At 41.6% G+C, this 17,440-nt stretch overlaps 1 protein-coding gene across 3 annotated transcripts in view; it reads left to right on the top strand.

Annotated features, from left to right (window-relative positions):
- LOC125715160 (leucine-rich repeat and fibronectin type-III domain-containing protein 2-like) overlaps positions 1-17,440 on the top strand; it is a 75,273-nt gene that overhangs the window by 20,297 nt on the left and 37,536 nt on the right. The window lies entirely within an intron of this gene.

Genomic DNA, 17,440 nt, shown 5'->3' with positions numbered 1-17,440 from the left:
TTTGCTGAGCTGGATGTGAGATCATAGTGAGTTGAGCATGGTCCACGTGTCACAAGCATGATGCTGTGTCTCTATGTGGATGGGAGTCTGGGCTGCGTACAGTGCACACAAATAATTCTGCAGTGACTGGGTTTTTCTCAGAGGCTGATTGTAGGCGTGCTGGGTAACAAACCAAGCAGATGTTTGCTTTTAATATTGTTTAATATTGCATGATGCTCGTGAGGTCACATGACTCAGAGAGTGAATTTCCCATCATTCCCTTCTGCTCCTTCCTGGACAGAAATGTGCAGCTGTAAGCAGGGATGGTATTGAATATCACTGCAGCTTTAAATGTAGGTGGACTGAAAGAAAATTAAATCGGTGCATATTAAGCATCCATTGAATACTATGCTTCTGTTGTGTAAAATTATTTTCCATTTAACTATTTTTCTGTTATTTTCAAAGTCGATATGCAATGTAATACACACATGGTATCAGTACACTAACGGATACGGTATAGCCACCACATTTCTCTTGCTTCTCAGCTGTATTTTGTGTGGATAAAATCTTGTAATGTGTGTGTGTATCATTCCACAGACACGCACAGTGCACTCTGAGCGTATAGGTAGTTATCATGTTTGGGAAGATTCTGCTCACTGGCGTGCCTGTGCTTAACCTACTTTCAGCCGTTAAAATTTTTAAACTTCTGCGGCTTTTGTGCATGAGTGCTTCTGCGTGCGGTGGGGCTTTCATCAGCTAGGGGGGCCCTACAGGGATTACTCCGGCTGTCATCGGCTGCCAGAGATCCCACCCCCCATATAGGACGTCAAAATGGTGGAAGATGCTGTTGATTTGGACGTGGATGTAGATGCAGTGATGCACTGTGATGCACGTGTGTTATTTGCTGGGCACCAACATGCTATATTTATGCTCCTCAGTCAGGATTTTCATTTGGTTTCTAGATCTTAGTTTCCCATGAAGCGTGAGAAGTACAGATGATGGAAATATACTCAAGGGGTATTTGAGGAGTATGCAAGCTTCAGTGATTTATTACCCTGCGAGGGAACATTAGTGCTTGTTTTATTATTTGTTGTTTTATTTAAATTAAATAAATGGTTGGACCTATTGTAGGGATACTGTGTAAAGCAGATATTGGTTTATTACTTATTAAGTTTATTTGCATAGTCTAAGGGGCTTTTATGGGGATTATCATTTGTTATCAAGTTATCATTTGCTTTCTGCTTTTAATGCATCCGCTGGCAAGCGTTCCAGTTTAACGATGGATAACTTTAATAACGTACTCAGCAATGCTTTGGAGTACAATGAAAATGACAAATGCCGATGAAGCGTTTGTCGGTAACAAGAAATGATGCATCCATAGCAAAACATCTCCATTGCTTACTAAAGTGTAGAATTTAAAATAAGCCAAATATTCAAATGTGCTTTTTTAGCTAGCTGAAAATCTGTTCGATGCAATCTTGCAGAAAGATGAGGAACGTTGTTCCTGGGTATTAACTTTTATGTACTTTTTTTTTTCTTCGTTACACATGCGAGTGCATCTCCAGTTTGCGGAAGCAATCTGAAGGTGATTGCCAAGGTGATAACTCCTTGAATCTTTGATAGTATTTGCCGTGACAGCATGTCACAGTACGAGTGACTGCTCCGATGCTCCCTGCCAACAGCTGATACATTCTGCCTCAAAAGTCTTATTATTTGTTCCGCTAAGAGGCGCAGTATTTATAGTCATCAATGCAAGAGGCAACACAATAAGTGAGCAGCCCATTCTCAAATGGCATCTGTGGAAAACTCCTAGGAGTTAACAGGAAATATAAGCTAGTGAATATGAATGGAGCTTTTACGTTTGTTATTTTGTAATTACCATTTCTGTCGTTGCTTTGAGATACAGCTGGAATGGGGCTGGCAGGATTGAATCACAATGATAGAGTGCTCAGGAGCGTCTACTCGCACAGCAGCACGGCTGATTAAAGAGCACAGCTAAGGTTTCGTGCTCGCCTGTGTGTGTGTGTGTGTGTCTGTGTGTGTGTCTGCTATCCCACAATGCAACACAGCACTGACAGTGCTGCTTTAATGGTCCACAGGGAGAACAGAGGAACCGATAATATTACCTTCTTGTCAGTAAACCTTCTTTGAGGTCAGGAAAGAGCTGCTTTTGCCAAGGTACAGCATTTCCTGGGCCTGTAATGGTGCCCATGTTCTTAAATAGAGTGCTTTTAGTTCACATGGGATTTTCCTGAGCTTCCATCTGAAAGAGAACAATTATATCGCAGATTTTTCCATTTTCAATACCATTTTCAATACAAACATCTGAAGTAAATTGAGACTGATGGAGGAAGTTGACAGTTTCAGCCCTTTTGCATAATGTGACGACTTGCCTTACAGTGAGGCTCACCTGGGATGTGCACGCAGTGCCTGCCAGGAAGCGGAGGCTTATGTGAAGGGAAGTGCTGTGAGCTCTCTGAGCCCCGATCGTTATTTTCAACAATAAATACTTTCTGACTCATAACAGCAGTGTCCAGTGTGGGACAGAGAAAGATAAAAATATCTAGGCGGTTCGACAGCAGGTTTACCATTAGATACAGTAGATGTAAGTATGCAGTGTTCGTGTACAAATTATGTACATTTATGCTTCCCAATTTATGTTTTTTTTTCCAGATGTCTAAAACACCGTTAAGCCTGTGACGGGGCATTTTCATTTTCAATTTGATGTGACCTGCCATTCTGAATAATCATATTCAGAAATGAATGACAATACAACTATGAAACTACCTTCAAAACTCCACTGAACTATACTGTTATATTGTGTTGATATTTAAGCATTATTAGAATTAGAATTTATTGATCAGTGGTCATGGTTGAGACATCACAGCACACAGTGCACAACAATGAAATGTGTCCTCTGCATTTAACCCATATGTGACGTCGATATCAATGTGTATCATGCCAAAAGTATTGGGACATCCCTCCAAATCATTGAATTCAGGTGTTCCAATCACTACCTTATCCACAGGTGTATAAAATCAAGCACCTAGACATACAGACTGCTTCTACAAACATTTGCAAAAGAATGGGTCACTCTCAGGAGCTCAGTGAATTCAAGCATGGTACAGTGATAGCATGCCACCTGTGAAATAAGTCCATTTGTGAAATTTTGTCACTACTAAATATTCCACTGTCAACTCTTAGTGGTATGATAACAACGTGGAAGCAATAGGGAACAACAGCAACTCAGCCATGAAGTGGTAGGCCACGTAAAATCAAAGAGCGGGAGCAATGCATGCTGAGGCGTACAGTGTGCAGAAGTTGTTAACTGTCTGCAGAGCCCATAGCTACAGACCTCCATGTGGCCTTCAGGTTAGCTCAATGTCATGCCCTACTCGTCCGATCCTCCTGTGTGCCACGCCCCCTCGCTACCTCATGAGGAATCCCCGTGTCATCAGCTGTTTCCCGTTGTTGTTAATTAGTCTCGTGTATAAGTCCGCGTTCAACTATGCTTCCCCAGTCCTGTTATTAACATCATTTTGAGTTTGCTGTCTATTCTGTTGTGCTGCTTTCCTTTACCTTCGATTAAACCCTGTGTTTCCGATTCCTTGAGTCCTGTCCCTGTTTCCCCAGTCCGTGCCCTGGCAATTAATGACACTCAAGAACAGTGCATCGGAATGGAATGGGTTTCCATGGCTGAGCAGCTGCATCCAAGCCTTATATAACCAAGTGCAATGCAAAGAATCAATGCAGTGGTGTAAAGCACACCGCCACTGGACTCTAGAGCAGTGGAGACATGTTCTCTGGAGTGACAAATCACGGTTCTTTGTCGGGCAATCCAATGAATAAGTCTGGGTTTGGCAGTTGCCAGGAGAACAGTACTTGCCTGACTGCATTGTGCTAAGTGTAAAGTTTGGTGGAGGGGGGATTATGGTGCGGGGTTGTTTTTCAGGGGTTGGGCTTGGCCCCTTAGTTCCAGTGAAAGGACCTCTTAATTCTGCAGCATTCAAAGCCGTTTTGGACAATTTCATCCTCCCAACTTTGTGGGAACAGTTTGGGGATGGCCCCTTCCTGTTCCAACCTATCTGCGCGCCAGTACACAAAGCAAGATCCATTAAGACATAGATGAGTGAGTCTGGTGTGGAGGAACTTGCCTGGCCTGCACAGAGCCCTGACTTCAACTCAACAGAACACCTTTGGGATGAATCAGAGTGGAGACTGTGAGCCAGGCCTTCTCTTCCAGCATCAATGTCTGACCTCATAAATGCTCTCCTGGAAGAATGGTGAAAAATTCCCAAACACCCTCCTAAACCTTGTGGACAGGCTTCCCAGAAGAGCTGAGGCTGTTATAACTGCAAAGGGTGGGCAAACTCCATATTAAAGCAAATGAAGTAAGAATGGGATGTAATTAAAATACATGTGTTTGTAAAGGCAGGTTTCCCAAAACCTTTGGCATAGTGTATAATTGGAAGTAGAGCATTTGTGACTGAGGCAACTCACACTGCCCAGTTTTTTCCTTCACATCTTGCTTGCATCGGAACTCCGCCATATTGCAGCCATAAAAGATTTGATTTGCACATCTAATGGTGGGAGCAGATATATGTAGTCATGGCTGTAACAAAGGATTTGTTTGAAATTTTGAACTGTTCTCTGTCACCAGCAGCCGTTGCACTATACCATCCGAGTCTGGGATTTCTGGCCCTCAGGCAAAATCACCTGTATAGCGGAGGATCGTTAGCTGGTATGGAGTCTGTTGAACATGCTCAGGAATCCTGCTAAAAGGGCGACCTGGAACTGAGAGAAGCTTCTATGCATTCGCCGAATCTACCCTATCTCACAACACGAAGAGTGAGCTAAGGACATGCCAAAACAGGTACACACAGAGTGTTGATGTAGCTGTCCACACAGAGAGGTCACTCGGTGCCTGAACGTGGCCTTAATACGCACCTGTTTGGATGAATGCTGAATTCAGAGGTACACAATGTAAACCGGAAGGGCTGTGATGTGCCAAAGTATTACACACTGCTAAATGTAGTTACGCGTAATAGATTTGATTCCCTGTGTAGAGTGTGACAGGCAGGAGGAAGTGGTTATATCTCAAATTAGAGCAGGTTAGGGCAACTAGTGCCTCTTCATACTCTTGTGTGTACAGTAAACCTGCAGCTTTACAGGCAGATGCTGATCTGATCTACCTCTGAAAATGAATATTTAAATGAATCACGCATGTCACTGGAATCTTTTTATTTGTTTGTTTTTTCCCTGAGGGTTGCTGTTTGCCCTGCTTACCGGTTTAGTGGAACGTGTATGTATACGATTTACATTTAGGCTTGAGTAATATCATTTTTAAAAGGCAGGTATGTATGAATGTGTGTGTGTGTGTGTGTGTGTGTGAAGTAGTACTTCAATTATAAGAATTAATTGTAAATAATTACCCAATATTAAATAGTCAACAATCAATAAGTAAACACTTTTTCTCAAGTATTTAAATTTCAGTATTGGATATTCAGGACTCTGTTGCCATGGAATAGGAGGAATATAAATTCTGAGTTTGTGTTAAATTCAGCATGTTTTTTGGAGTATGGGGGATGGGAGGTGGACTGGAGTACCTGGAGGAACTGAAAGATGTTTGAAACGAAAATCTAAACTTTGTGTTTTCTAGTAAGTGTCCTGCATTACAGTCACCTTACGGTCGCTGCACTAAAAAAACACATCTGCTATGTGGAAATAAATTATGTAATTTAACTGTGCGATTGACAAATCTCTCTTTGCTAAGGCAGGAGAACATCATATATAGCTTAGACTCCATGGTTACATAGGAGTCACTTCAAAAAGCAAAAGCAATAATTTATGCTAGAGAGAAAAGAATTAGTCATCAGCATTTTGAGGTGAGCAGTGTACACATAATTAGACATGCGATTCGGGATTCGTGCAGTGAATTGAGGGAAGCAGAATCGCAGAATTCAGGGCATGCCTCACAGTGACAACTTACTGAAAATAAATTATGCTGAATATCAAACCTGTATAATTTGTCTTCATTGTTTAGGCATGATTCATGGCTCATTGCATAGAGGATTTTTATAGATTACTTCTGGAAAATTTGTATAATAATTGGTTACTTTGTTGCAATAATAATGTATTGAGAAAGGTTTAAGAAATTTTTGGCATCGATGTGTGCGTTTAAATATCTCTTGCTAGAACACTGCCATAGGATATTGAAAAAAACTTATATTTTGGGAAATCACTTATATAAAGTATAAAGTTTGCAAGTATGGTATTGAACGATTAGAAAATAGAGTGAATTGTCTATGCAAAATTACATCAGTTATGTTGTAGTAAGAAGGATTAACTCAATTTTTTTCTTAAATTACCCGGTCGTCATTTAAAAGGATAGAATTAAAAACTGTAGCCATTCATGATCTCATAATGAACTGCATTCAGTATTCTGTTCTAGCCAGTTTTTATTCTCTTGCCATGATAGTTGACTTTATAAGTCCAGGCAAAGATTGATGAAGTATAGCAAAGAGATACATTGCAAGTTTCTCAATGTTTGCAAGACAGCTCTTGAAACCTAGGATGTGGACAGATAAGTTTAAGAGCAAAAGTCCTTGGCTATAATGCAAAATGTCATGTTTAGCATAAAGCAAACACTATATTTCACCCAGACATCATGCCTACTGTCAAGCATGCTTGTGGAAGGGGGTTGATGGTTTGAATCTGTTTTTGCGCCTCGGGGTTTGGACGCATTGGTGTCATTGAGTCTGCCATGAATTTCACACTATAGCAGAGGATTCTGGAGGAATATATGAGATCGCCATCTGCGGATGAGCCGAAAGTGGGTCACGCAGCAGGACAATGATCCAAAATACACATGCAGATCTATGGAAGAATTTCAGGGGAAAAAGGGAATTGAAGACTGCGGAAGAGCCAAATCAAAGTCCAGACCCGAAGCGTGTAGAGATGCCGTAGAGGGACCTACATACAGTACTGCAGAGCTGAGCTGGTAGGAAAGACCAGAAGTATCACCACTGAAGTAGAATGTGGAGCATAATTCCTCCAAGGCCATGTGAGAAAAACTCTAACAAGAAATATTGAATCTGAGGTGCCGTCGCTAAAGAAGATGACACAAGTCACTATATCCAGAAGTGAAAACTGTATTTTCTGTTATCTTTATCAACTATTATGGTTTGATGAGCACAATGTGAACATCAAACATATCTAAATTAGTTAAAGCATAAAATTCAGAGTAGGTCTTTTTCCCATCATTATATGAAAATCAATTTATTTGGTAGAATTTGGGAATTTATGATTAAGCTAATAGAATTCATTGGACTAATTTTAGTTAAATAAAGCCTGGAGCAGCTAATTTTAAATACATTTATACTGTATAGGCTATAGGCTTGAACCTAACATTTATTTTTTAGGTTCTGGCAAGTTTAGTGTTGTAGTGGAGTGAAAATTGGATTAGCTGTATGTTGTAATAACAAGATCTGTCAGATGCTCTGGGTAAATCTTTCAAATGACAGCATGACATCCATCCATTTTCCATGCCACTTATTCAGCACATGGTCAGGGAGAGCCTGCCGCTTATCCCGGGACGCAGAGATCACTAAGCAGAGGATGCCCTGGACAAAACGCCAGGCCAGTACAGGGCACGTATTTGCACACTGCATGAAATGTAGAGACTCCAGGTCCTCAAACCTTGTTTAAACTACGAGAGGCAACAGTCAAAGGCGCAGGGAGAACATGCAAATTCCACATGCACATAGTTGGGAATGGGAATCGAACACAGTGCTCTCCTCTATCCCAGTTCCAATGCAATCCTTGCAGACCCACAGACAGTCTATGTTTTTGCTCCCTGCCAGACAATGCGTGTTTTTGCTCCCTCCCAGCTCCCTGCCAGGCAGTCCACAGTAGCAGGTAAACGTAAAAACATGGACTGTCTGTGGGCCCTCGAGGATCGGAATGGGAAACACTGCTCTAAAGCACTGTGCCACCCAGCATCAGCGCTCATTCTTTTTCAGAGATCATTTTCCTCATGTCTTTATGAGAAGCAGTATGGTAATTATGCATGCAAAAATAAATATTCAGGATGAAATCCGTGAGCAGTAATACATAATAGTGGGAAGGCAAATTAACTATACATTTGTGATGCTTGAATTAGTGGTGGTGGGGAGGGGGGGGGATCTGCAAGTATGCAGTATGTCAGACATGAGGGTGTATTAAATTAAAATTCCTGTAGTACTGCAATGAAACCCTACATCTAGAGGAAAGTCAACCCTTCTCAGGTATATGAACAAATGTAACGCAATGCTGCTCAGAATACCAAATGCTGTTTGGGATCCCAAGGGAGGAATTGTATGTCAATAGGAATGGTATAAGTGGATCTGCTGACTGGATTACAGGTACAGCTTTGTGATGTCATCAATAAAGGATTCTATATTGTATTTTAGTCAGATTCCAATTGGAAGTTAATGACAAGTCATTGATGAAATTATGCAAGGCAAGTTACACCCCCCACACATACACACTGAAAAAATGACTGTAATGAGTGCAGTTGGGCCCCTGAGCAAGGCCGTTAACCTACAGCTCCAGGGGTGCTGGATAATGGCTGAGCCTGTGCTGTGACCCCCAAGGTTGTTCTAACCTGTATGTGTCTGTCTCACGGAGAGCAAGACGGGATGGGTGAAAAGAGAATATCCCTAGGGGCGGCGAATAAAGGATCACAATGCAGCACTATGCTAGACGTGTAATAGCACAGATCAATGCTGTCTGGAGTTCATTTTTTATGTTACAGGTAACTGAGCTTTAATATAAGAATATCGGGGGGGGGGGGGGGTGTCTCATGGCACCATGAATCCGGAAGAACAGGAAGCAAAAACATATGGCCTTTAACTACCAGTGTCACACGGTCAGTAGCTACTTCAGACACTGCTTTTAATAGCATTTAAATAATTCTGTTGTGCTTGTAAAAGTATTGTATCACCTCTTGAAGTTCTTTACAGCTCAAGCTTCGTTAATTCACTTTGTTGGACCAGAGATAATAAATCACACTAGCTTTAGATGCTCCAGTTTGTGGTTTTCTTAGCCAGAGTCATCCTTAGTCATCTATAGTCATTTGCAGTCATCTACAGTCATCCACAGTCATCTACAGTCATCCACAGTCGCCAACAGTCATCCACAATCATCCATAATCATCTACAGTCATCCACAGTCACCAACAGTCATCCACAATCATCCATAGTCATTTACAGTCTTCCACAGTCATCTACAGTCATCCACAGTCATCTACAGTCATCCCCAAGGCAAATTTACTGGATTCTCATGGGGTTTCTCTGCCAGAGCTAATTTAACTAATAACAGATGAAGATTTCATCTATATTTTCAGCTTTTGATTATAACCCAAAATGTCCTTGACCCACGTCATTCAGTTTAAACACTAATCTGGTGCTTCATCCAAGCTGTCTACATTATGAATGCAACGGATCGTTAAAAAGCCATTTACCATGGATTAAATCATTGAATCTTAGAAGTTTCTGTAAAGTCAATAAAAAAGCTTAGTTTTGTATTTATCTAACAAATTAAGAGTGAAGGATAATGTTGCATCTTAGTTCTTGTGGCCTTTAGCAAATTGGTATAATGTACATTTTTTTCACTGAATTTCTACAACAGACTTTATTGATTTATCTTAGATTTATATGTATTTCAAACATCATCTGTATGCTTCAATTTGGGTTATTGGGTTGGGTGACATTGGGTTGGTAGTTGGAGTTAGATATTGTAGCATTTATCTGTATTTCCACATTATTTGTGGGGGGACTCAGGTCCAATATAGTCTACAGTCTGCCCCCTGAGAGATGTGCGTTCTCATGCTATGTGAGAGCATTTGGTGGAGCTGCCTGATGCGAGCTCTGCAATATCGCCTTTGACTCAGAATCTTCCCCAGGGATCACAGCTGGCCATTGGGGCTGGGCTTGTTTATTTCGCACAAGGGCGTCATAACCTGGGAATAGGTGCGGGGGCACTGCAAGTGTGAAGCCATGAGCAGAGTTAAACCTGCCAAGAACTGTGGGGTTATCCATGTCGGGAGAATAAGATGTGCTTGGAGAGATGTGGCTGCTACTGTATGTAAGGAGGATCTCACTGCATCCTTCTCAGATGTTTAGACTTTATTATAAAGATTAAACACATTGACGGCTGGTTTAAATCACAGAAATCCCAGTGCAGATGTTGACTCAGTCTAGCAAATGTCAGATTTAGATTCATTTTGCCTCTTTCTTAATATTAAATCACAGAAATAAGCTTTGCTGCATGAAACACAGTAACGTGGTTGACACATAAACATACAAGTTTAGAAAGACTGGAACTGAACAAATCAGTCAAATTGTTATTAATCAAAGCAACCTAGTTCTCTGTTTACGTATACACTTGAATATAAAGTATGCGATGAATATTAATTGTTTGAAATCATTTGTTGTTTTAAGTTATGTGTGTCCAGATGCGCATTTGTTGTATTATACGTTTATTCATCCTTTGCAACCCGGTGACTCCTAGCATATGGCCTACAGCTGTTTGATTAGCATTTTCTGCAATCTGTGAGGAGCAGCATTGCAAGAATGCTCTCGGTCTAGACTGCAAGTAGGCCATTCATTAACAACACATATTTTAGAAAAGAAGATGATGTATGAAGACAGTTATTTAGTAACAAGGGGTTTTGTGCTAGAAATGCTTGTTTTCCACCATCCAGCATGGAAAAGATGCATGCTGAAAATCAGCCTATTGCATTATTCATTCCTAAGACTGCTGTCTTGTCAAATGACCTAGAGTTGTAGTAAACTTTGATTTTTTTTTGCAGGGATTGATCTGTATTTTGCTTGACCAGTAGTGGAAGTGGAAGATTCTTCAAGGACATTCACATGAATGTAACCTTGGATCGCATTGCCTTTAGTGCCGAGCTGCAGATTCTGGGTTCTGGTTGCATACAATGTGCTGGGTTTGCACAGGGAGGGTGGGGTCTCAGGCCCCCCCTGACATATTATGCAATGCACACCAGCGGGACCCTGGAAATCTTTTCCTGTTGTTGGCTGTTTACTTGTCAATCACCTACCTGCTCTCTTCATGCTGTCCACTGACAGCTAGACAGTCAGACGCCACAGACAGAGAGTGGAATTCTACTCAGCTGTTCGCAGCGGTGGCCATCTGCCACACGATAACAGAGCCGTGCCAAGAACCAAGCAACTGCGGCATTAGCAGGCAGGGAAAAGTCCAGCACATGTACCCTGCAATGAATAAAACTGAAGAATGCATGAAGCGCAAACTTTGAGTTACAAGAGTCACAAAAGCATAAAAAAATGACACAGGCAGATATAAAGGGCAAACTTAACAGCAAAAGCTTTTTAAAAATGAAATTGCTGGCTGTCCCCACTGGCTTACCTGAATGATACTAGCAGGATTTAGTCTTTAACCTTGTATACCTTATTTTAATGGTATTGTAATATGCTGAGGGTGTGACATGGTGTAAGGGGTAGTTTATGATGTTAAATAGATATAGTTTGCTGAAGGATTACGCCTGATCATTTATAAAATAGATGCCAAATTTTGTCTTCATTAATAGAGAGAAGGCTCTAAAATGATTCTTGGCTGATTGTGCTTTACATCATTTAGACAGAGTGACATTGTGACATTGCTTTGGGATTGTCTAAAGACTTTCCTCTTGAATATTCATTTAAAACTAATAATTCATGAATGCTTCATATCTGTTTAATTTAAGGCAATACAAAATGTGTACATAAATTTATGTATAAGCTGCATTCACTGACAGAGTGTTCAGTAATTAATGACAGCAGATGGCATTAAGGTGAGTAAGTGAGCTAATTCAGTGACACGTGGTAGATGCATTGTAAGTCCTCAGCCGACTGAGCATGTCAGTGGTGACATCACCATACACATCAGCAGATGCTGTCAACATAGCCAAACACCGCCAAACGTGGAACGGGATTTTGAGTCATGTCTGGTGCAAGCCAGCGCTAATGACACGCAAAAGTGTTTGCAGTCTGATTAAATAATTAAACAATGTTATAGTCAAATTAGAACAGGCTGGGGATTCATACACATATGCTGATTTGACAGTAGTGAAATGAGAGTGGTAACTGGCTCACAGTACGAAACGAGACTGTTTTCATAATTTATCGTCATAACCCCAGGTGTTCGTTCTACCTGTTTTGTTTTTGTCTCCTAAGAGACATATCGAAAATATGCATTTATGTAGCTAACCTGACTAAAATGACTGTAAGAGACCACCTCAGGCACGAAACACAAAAACGCTCTACTGTTTCATTGGCACCAGAAAGAATATTGCTGCAAACAGATTTTAATTGCTTGTTAGATCATAGAGAAAAACAAAAAAACATATTGGAGCCAGAGATGATTCTTTCATGCGCTGGTTACAGTGAGTCAGAGCGCAGCTCTTCGTTTCACACATGCTCAGAACAGCCTTAATGTGTGAAATATCATAATGAGTCCCTCCCACTAAACCATACATACAACGAGGGCATAAGAGGAGAGATCGTGAAGTACCATTCACATTTACAATTGCGTTGCTTAGTTACTCGTGTTGGACGTGACGGTGCTGTGCTGGAGAGATTCACATGCTCGCGTCTGACGCCGGCTCTCTCTGCCCGGCTCGGATATTGTCACAGTCCTATCGCCGAATAGCCGGTCCGTATGGTGTCTGAAGGCCGGGCTGTTCTTGCTGAGACAGTACAGCACAGTGGGTCCAAAACCCGCAGAAGCATTCAGTGGTGTCAGTTTCCACACACCCCGCTGATCATTATGTTAGATCCGAGGACTCATTGTTCACACGGACAGCCACCTTAATCATTTAGCTGCAGCTTAATTTATTAGCTCTTCATGAATATTAATTAAATTCCTTCAGTGTAATTGCATGTTGTTCTGTGGGAAGGGCAGGCAATTAATGACTGTTTTCAGAAGTGTTGTCAGCTAAATACTACCTGTAAGGCTAGGAGAGAGAGGCCTGGCTGCTTGTCACTTTTTGCATTGTCTTTTATGTGAAACCTTTTTATTAATCTTCTAATGATTCCTGTTCTTTCTGTTTTAAAATAATTCTTTCAACTTCTCATTTGAGGGAACAATCAGCTTACTTTCTCACATCAATCTCCAATCAAAGACGTATGCTAGCGGCCAAAATTGTGGAAACACTTCCAACTTTATTCCAGTTACCCCAGTTACTTATTTAATCATCCAATATATGATATTTGTAAACATTCTTTGATTGTTTATAAACATTACCACCAGTATTTGTGTGGTAATTTTTAAAGCGTAATGCCAAAAATGCTGTGTTTCCATGATTTTTGCCACTAGTGTATATATATATATATATATATATCCATCCATCAATTTTCCAAACCGCTTATCCTACTGGGTCACAGGGGATCCGGAGCCTATCCTGGAATCAATGGGCATGAGGCAGGGAACAACCCAGGATGGGGGGCCAGCCAATCACAGGGCACACTCACACACCATTCATTCACTCACACACACACACACGCACACCTATGGGCAATTTAGCAAGTCCAATTAGCCTCAGCATGTTTTCGGACTGTGGGGGGAAACCAGAGTACCCGGAGAAAACCCCACAACGACATGGTGAGAACATGCAAACACATGTGACCCAGGCAGAGACTCGAACCCGGGTCCCGGAGGTGTGAGGCAACAGTGCTAACCACTGCACCACCATGCCGCCCTAATATATGTATTCATTTAGCTAAACTAGCAGAGTAGCAAGTTGATATTTGCATTTTTTTCTCTCAGTTAGCTAGTTTTCCCACTCAGTGTTTTCAGGAAGTGCCCACCTGCTGGCAGATTATCATACCTCAACTTGAGTTCCGCAGAAATACTGTGGACAGTCCAATGAGGACAGAAGGTACTGAAGGTTTATGAATAGTTTGCATTTATATGGATTGCCAGGTTTGTGAATTTCTTAAAGGCATAAAGCAATCAGTATGACTAAACAAGCCATAGAAACCATATTTAATATAAATACAATTCTTTCATATTTAAATTATTGAGCTGCCCCCTCCCCCCCCCCCCCAATATCAAGAACCCTCCTATGTCATTGGTTGAGATGATAAAAAATTAAGCTGTATTTTTTTATCAAATCGGGCAGAAGAGTGCTGCCACAGTGTGCTTTCTTATTGGTAGGTGATTGGCAGAGTGCTTTCTTATTGGTAGGTGATTGGCAGCATGCTTTCTTATTGGTAGGTGATTGGCAGAGTGCTTTCTTATTGGTAGGTGATTGGCAGCATGCTTTCTTATTGGTAGGTGATTGGCAGAGTGCTTTCTTATTGGTAGGTGATTGGCAGCATGCTTTCTTATTGGTAGGTGATTGGCAGCATGCTTTCTTATTGGTAGGTGATTGGCAGAGTGCTTTCTTTTTGGTAGGTGATTGGCAGCATGCTTTCATATAGCATAGGAAGTGCCTGCTACAGACACATCTGGTGGAGACGGGAGAGGGATGTGTCTGGCACCTGTTTACGCTGACCTGGGGCGTCCAGTGCCACTCGCCTGCTTTTGGAGTCACACCTACAGTGAACCCTGCTTGGCAACAGAGATGCTGTAAAGACCGTACTTGGATTTCCTCAGCGTTCGCCTCCCACTGCATATCAGGCAACCAGAACGTGGTTTCACTCTGAGAAGCACAAAGAGCCACGGCACATTACAGCATACAGAAGGGCTGCTTTGCTTTTTCACTGCTGTTGTGTGGTCTTCACGGTTCCTCACTCTTACATGGCTCAGCCAGGATCTGAGGCTTACAGTGGCACATGCCTGCTTGCTATTCATGTGACAGTGCTGTGGTTTATTCTACCTGTGAGGCTCAACCAGCACAAGGAGCAGACGAATCTGAGACAGGGACTTTGACAGTTCCAAGCACAGCATCACATGTGTTTGGATGAGAGTGTTACATTCCGAAAGAGTCCTCAGCTACCATTCAGCATTCATATTATCGGGTCAGAATTGACTTCAGGTGTCGCCGTCTCATGGAAAGGTGTTTATTTTAGCATTTTGTATTCAGCTTTAAATTTGGTAGCAGTTCTACTAGGGACTCTTCCAGCTGCATCCTGGAGTAGCTGAAGAGAGGTTAATGAAGAATTTGTGCAATCAAATAGCAGAAAATTAACTTTGTGTTCAAGTAATGAACACGGAGACTAGTTTCCCTGACGTCATTCATTCGTTTTTTCAACCTTGGCTATACACTGCAGAAGAAAGATGACTGGATGTTATTCATGTAAGTGTCGAGTATAACTCCAAGGTCTAACTCCAAGGTATATTTCCAAGGTCTTTTTCATTGAAACACACTCAACCCTGTTTATCAAAAATCTGTGCCGGAGTTACTCTAGCATGTTTCCATTTTATTTGCTTATAAGGGGGAAATTCTGTATGTATCACCAAGCCACTAATGTAATTTGTAATTTTAGGCTTAAATTATTTCACTTGGTTTGAGCAGTAGGGGGCAGCATGGTGGTGCAGTGGTTAGCACTGTTGCCTCACACCTCTGGGACCCGGGTTTGAGTCTCCTCCTGGGTTACATGTGTGCGGAATTTGCATGTTCTCCCCATGTTGTTGTGTGGTTTCCTGCAGGTTTCAAAGTCCAAAGATGTGTTGAGGCTAATTGGAGTTGCTAAATCGCCCGCAGTGCATGTGTGAGTGAATGGTATGTGAGTGTGCCCTGCGATGGACTGGCCCCCCATCCTGGGTTATTCCCTGCCTCGTGCCTATTGCTTCCGGGATAGGCTCCGGACCCTCCATGACCCAGTAGGATAAGCGGTTTGGAAAATGGATGGATTTGTTTGATAGGTATAGGTATAGAGTTTTGTATATATCAATCCATTTTCTATAACTGCTTATGCAGGGTCGCAGGGGTCCGGAACTCATTCCGGAGGCTACAGGCGCCAGATTGGGGGCGCCAGCCCAATGCATGGTGCACTCACACACCATTCACTGACACACGCACACCTTGGGGCAGTTTGGTAACTCCAGCTCACCTCAGCATGTTTTTGTACTGTGGGGGGAAATCCAATCCAAAATACCCAGAGGAAACCCCACGATGACACGGCGAGAACAGGCAAACTTCACACACATGGAGGCATGGGGGACAACAAGTGATTCCAAGAAATGAGAAGTGTTCTTTCATTTTATGTAGTTATTGGACCCGGTACGCATATAAAAACTCTGATTTGGAACATTTATTTATTTTATTCATTTAACACTAATGATAGATACGCTTATACGTGATGGTTGCTTTATTCACTTATCTACCTTCCAAGCATTACAACACTACATCACAGGCAAATGGGCAGGTTTTCTTTATGCTTGAGTTCATTAATGGAATATTATGTTTAATAAAGCAAACCATAAGCTTTTTTTAACCTCGGAATCGGTAGAAACATTCAGTACCATGACAGTGAACCATAGATTATAAAAATCCAACAGAAAGAGAGAGAATGGAGCAGCTTGCTTGTATTTCAGCATTACTTCTAGAGTTACCCCGTAATGGTAATATGGGTTCCCGAAAAGGTGTCTTTTCTCATCCATCTGAAATGGGTAATGGACTGTCTAGCCAGTGTATTTGGCTTTTATTTTATTCATTTGTTTGTTTCTTTATTAGCAGTTATTTTCCATTTTGAAAACACTGATACTCAATACTGTAAGCCATTTAACTGACCAAAAATTGTGGAAAAAGAGGCAAATAGCCGTGGTTCATTTGCATCCTGCCTACAATAACAAAAGAGGTAAAGGGCTGAAGAGATAGAGAGAGAGGAGGTGATAGAATTTAGGTCTTTGATTTTGGGGCTGCCAGAGTGACTTTATCTGGCAAAGATCTGATGTTGCACTGAAGGCCACCTGATTAGACATACCTGAGATGAGGAAACCAGAAAGGAGAGCTCTGCTTCTGCTTATTTCCCCCCGCAAATGGACACGTTACTCATTCTCGAGGGCTAAAGGTTACCTTCAAAGGCTGGATATGGGAAAGTCAAATGTTGGGACTGTGCATTTTCACATCCCGCTGTGAGTCGTTTAAAGGCACTTTGCAGCGTGAGATGCTGGCCCCAGCCTCGGAGTTCTCCCCAGCCCTCTGCCAAGAGTCTATTAGCATTAAACTGGGAGCACAGCTTTCATCTTCTCAAGCCATCGCTGCTTGGCTGCCGGAAAGCCTATATGGGTCATTACTGGAAATCAGACCGAATTGATATTGTTAAACGGCATTATATGTGTTTGGGGCAAATTCTACATCATTATATTCTGCTTATTTCTATATTTAATCATAATTACAGCGATGTGAGTCAATGTGAAAAAGAGATGCATTATAAGATAATATGATTATATAATATTTTGCGTTCTTTAATGTCTTTTCATGGAAGAGAACTCAATTTATTGACTGTATAAT

The sequence above is a fragment of the Brienomyrus brachyistius genome, chromosome 19, assembly GCF_023856365.1.
Source record: "Brienomyrus brachyistius isolate T26 chromosome 19, BBRACH_0.4, whole genome shotgun sequence".
Lineage (NCBI taxonomy): Eukaryota > Metazoa > Chordata > Actinopteri > Osteoglossiformes > Mormyridae > Brienomyrus > Brienomyrus brachyistius.
This window is presented reverse-complemented; position numbering and strand designations above follow the sequence as displayed.